This window comes from Phocoena phocoena, chromosome 10 (genome assembly GCF_963924675.1).
Source record: "Phocoena phocoena chromosome 10, mPhoPho1.1, whole genome shotgun sequence".
NCBI lineage: Eukaryota > Metazoa > Chordata > Mammalia > Artiodactyla > Phocoenidae > Phocoena > Phocoena phocoena.
This window is the reverse complement of record NC_089228.1, coordinates 76,633,511-76,638,285: the sequence shown is the minus strand read 5'-3', so window position 1 is coordinate 76,638,285 and position 4,775 is coordinate 76,633,511.

Here is a 4,775-nt window from a genome sequence, read left to right as displayed (position 1 = left end):
GCCCTCCTCCGGCGCCAGGGTCTGAAAGGCAGATACGTGGAGGTCACCGCAGAACTGAAGAAGCCAGCCCGACCCATCTCATAACCACGCCCCCTGCTTTAAAATGGAAAGCACGTTCCCAGGGTCCTGCTTGAGTCTCTAATAACTGGTGAACACTTGAACGTTTTTCTTCCATGATCCAAATATGTCAATATTCAATTCTTCAGTGTGTAGATTAGCCAAGCCTATCCTATGTTATCTCATTTTTTTTTTTTTTTTTTGGACACGTTGGATCTTAGCTCCCCGACCGATCGAACCTGTGCCCCCTGCAGCGGAAGCATCTAGTCTTTTTTTTTTTTTTGCGGTACGCGGGCCTCTCACCATTGTGGCCTCTCCCGTTGTGGAGCACAGGCTCCGGACGCGCAGGCTCAGCGGCCATGGCTCAAAGGCCCAGCCGCTCCGCAGCATGTGGGATCTTCCCGGACCGGGGCACGAACCCGTGTCCCCTGCCTTGGCAGGCGGACTCTTAACCACCACTGCCTTGGATGTGTGTCAGACACAGGTCGGGGACCCAGGTGACACCTTGGGAATTTTCTCCCCCATTCTTGAGTCTCTTCTTGCTCACTGAGTGTTGTGTAAATTCAATAAGCATAGACCGTGCTCTTCATGACGATGTTTTACTGTGTCAGCAGCTGCCGGGGCTTAATGTACATCAAGCAGTAATAATACTCATCCTAATATGTTGTAAAACAGATGTGTATCCTAGTGAAACAATTTGGATGATTTTGGCATATATAAGGATATAGTATTTTTCTTTTATACATAAAAATGGATAAAAAAAACTTTGTTTTAACAAAGTGGCAATCAAGAAAAATAAAATAATTTGGGAGCCCAAATACCTGCAATCCAGGTCTCCAGAGAGGTAACCTTTATCTGTTAGTTAGTGCTAATGAGATCCTTGCCTTCTCTACAGGGGATGTGTTCACAGCCACAAAGAAAACTAGTGCTCAGCTGAGGTGGGCTGTCAAACAGAAATGTACATTAACACCCTTCAGGTTTTTCTGCTGTGGTTCAATATGATGCTAGAGAAGAAAATAAAAGTCCTGTTTGTTTGACCCACTTAACAAGACAGGAAACATGGGGAGGAAGAGAGGGCTGGAAGAAAAGAGAGAGGAAGTGAAGGAGGGAAAAAGGAAGGAAAGAGTATTTTCGGTTGCAGAACCAAGCCAGCAAGAGAGCAATCAATTCAACTCAGTAGCTTCTAAGCCATGTAAAAAGGGGCTGAACGGTCCGTTGAGAATAATAACCTTCAAGTCAATTTATTCCTAAGCAATTCTGCTTGAAGCAAATTGATAAGTCTAAGGCATTGGGAGGATTGTAAGCAAGAGAGGTCTGCTTTAATATTTTCTTAAATCGTTCGTGATGATTTTTTTAAGTGTCAACTGTCACGTAACTCCTATTTCAACCATCTCTCCTTTTCTGAACTTCTGAGTAATGAGTTTCAAATTAATTTATCCCACGTTCTCTCCAAACCCCTTTTCCTAGGCAAAAAAGATGAGGTACAAATTTCATATAATAATTACTATTTTAATTCCCAGCCCTCAGTAATTTTCACTCCTAGAACAAGGGCCCAAGCACTCACCCCAATTCACCTACCAGACAATCCTGCCCACCTCTGGCGTGGGGCACGTTTTCCTCTTTCTCTCCCAGGGGTCTTCCTGTACCATATACCTTAGGATCCTTTCCTAAGGAAGCAATCAAATAGCCCAAACCTCTGCAGATCATCAAGGTAGCTCCTAGCCTAGAGATCGTCTCAAGAACATATGGGAAAATACAAACCCCAGAGATGACGCTGGAATCTCAGGATCCTTACCGGCATCATGACAGAACACCAGACCTGCAGACCCTTCTCAAGTTGGAGATCTTTTTGTCTGCAACCTCACGGTCAACATTTCATTTTCTCCCCCTGCCCTCAAATTCTAGTGTAAAAAGAAACTTGGGCAAAATAAAATAACTTTGAAAAAGGGGTACGAAATCCCCTACTTCCTTCCCCAGTTCACTTCCTGCGGGGTCTGAGATCCTCCATCCCTTCAGATCAGATCGTGTTAGCTGTGATTCCTAGTTATGAAGCTGCCCTCAGTAATAATAATGGCCAACATGAAGCACCTGCAGAATCTCCAACAACTGAGCCTATTCATTCCTTTGAGAAGGAATAAACCACACCACAAGAGGTTTTAAAAATAACTGGGAGGAACAAACCTGCTAGACACACAGTTACTTTGGCAGAAAACTTCAGACAGACCCCAAACTGCAATTTTACAGTCTCTCGTTGTTGTTCTACTGCTGGGTGCCTTCTTGTTTTATTCCTGATCTGAAATTCTGTTTCTGCCGCGCCTTTTAAGCATAAATTGATAAGCGTCAGTTGATAGATTTCACCCTAAACTCAACAGGAGGAAAAACAATCCAAATTGCTTCATCAATTACACAGTGGCATTCGGAATAAAGATTCAGACAGAATCTTCAGAAAAATTCAGCTCTAACTTGTTCCTAGCTCTTACAATCACACAGAAGAGGGGGAAATCCCTGAAAAGTGAATTAAGAACTGCTGTCTCTGTGTCCCACGAATCATGCCTTGGCAATCGTCATCATACCCTTTAACTGACCATGCAACTCAAAGTTCTACTCTCCCGACAATCATCTTAGAATTTGTTGTTCCTTTGTTATTTTGTCCCCTTATGAAAACTCACCAATTTAAGGACCTGCCAGAAAGAAATGTCTTTCCCTGGGCTTCTCAGGCTGGGTTTGCTCAGATCTTTTGATGCGTTCCTATTGGCTCTTCCAAAAGCAACACTAGTTACTCTGTACTTCAGCTGATTTTAAACAGTACCAAGTGAAAGGTGTTCATTTTCTAGACTTTCCTGCTCTCTCCACCCCTCTGCTGAAAGGACCAATCATATCCCTGGAAAAAATAACCTCATCTTATTGAATTATCGAGAAGAGATGCAATTTTTGGAAGCTTAACTTATTGCTGATTAAAAACCCAGCAGCACCTACTGGGCTCTGATATTGATCAGAAACTAGAATACGGTACTTTAAGATACCATATGCTTGCTTTTTTTTTTTTCTCCAGATTTTTACGTCTCAGATTACTCTTTATGATCGAGAATTAAATCCTAAAGCTTTTTAGTAATTGTTTATCTTCTTAGGCTTTTAAAAAAAATCGAAACACTCTCTTCAGTTACCTAACTGCCTGAGAAAGAGCACAAAAATAGAAAAAGAGAAGCTCACACGTAATTTTTAAAGCATAAATGTTAACACTTTGTCCTGACCTGGTTTACAGCTCTAAAGATTTATCAGAATTGAAAGTGAGGTTCTTGATCTAACATCTAGCATTGATCGGATACTCTTCCCATAACTGGCACCATGTCTAACGTTTCACATGCGTTGTTCCATTAAAACCCTATGACAATAATGCTACAAAATAGGTTGCTGTTATTATCATCATTTTGTCAATAAGAATACTGAGATTTAGAGAAATTCAGCAGCTCACATGATGTTACGCTACTTAGGTCCTAGTAGAATGTCATTAAAAGCTTGCGGACTAAATCAATGAACAAGCCCTTAACCCACACATAACACTATTTCAAATGTGTTTTCATGGACAAAAGGGGGAAATTGCATTTATTTTAGAGAAGAAAAAAAGGTATGTGTCAATAAACACAGTCATTTCAGACAAGCCTCCTAAAAGATAAGATTATTTCAGATCACCCCCAAAAGAAATATTCCCAGATTTTCCAATATAATCTCAATTTTAAATATTCTATCCTATCAACATTGTAACTGTGCTTTTCCAATCAAATAATACCATTTTGTAAATTTCAGATTTATTGAGGTATAATTGATGTACAAAATTTTAAGATATTTAAAGTGTATATCATGGTTATTTGATAAACATATACATTGTTAAAGGATTCCCCTCCACTGAGTTAATTAACACATTCATCACCTCACATATTTATCTTTTTTTTTCTTTTGGTGAGAACATTTAAGTTCTACTCTCTTAGCAAATTTCAATTATACAATACGGTGTTAAGTTTCAATTACAGACACCATGTTATACATTAGATCCTCAGAGCTTATTCATCTTATAGCTGAAAGTTTGTACCCTTTTACCAACCTCTCCCTATTTCCCCCAACTTCCAGCCCTGGCAAACCCTTTTCTACTCTCTGCTTCTATGAGTTTGACTTCTTTTCTTTAATATTCCACATATAAGTGATACCATGCAGTATTTGTCTTTGTCTGGCTTATTTCACTTAGCAGGATGCCCTCAAGGTCCATCCATGTTGTCACAAAAGGACTTCCTTCTTTCTCATGGCCAAATAACATTCTACTGTACACATATACACATCTTTTTTATCTATTCATCTTTTGATGGATACTTAGGTTGTTTCCGTCTTTTGGCTACTGATATGATCTCATTTTTGAAAATCTTCTCACCATAAAATCATGCCCCAATTCATCTCCCATCACTCACTTACCCTCCCTCTGGAGATCAGATATCTTTTCTTTCAAAGCCTGGATTTGGAGTACAAATTTGTCTTTCTTGGAGGTGTGTGATTTATTTTTTAAAACTTAAAAATCATTATGTCTTTCCAAAGAAAGATGTTGAAATGAGAAAAGTTATGAAAAGATGCTTAAATGGAGGGAGGGGAGAAAGAGTACAAAGAACATTGACTTTTTAAATTTGCATGTGGATTCTCTACTGATGCCAGACCATGCCTTGTGCACAGATTCA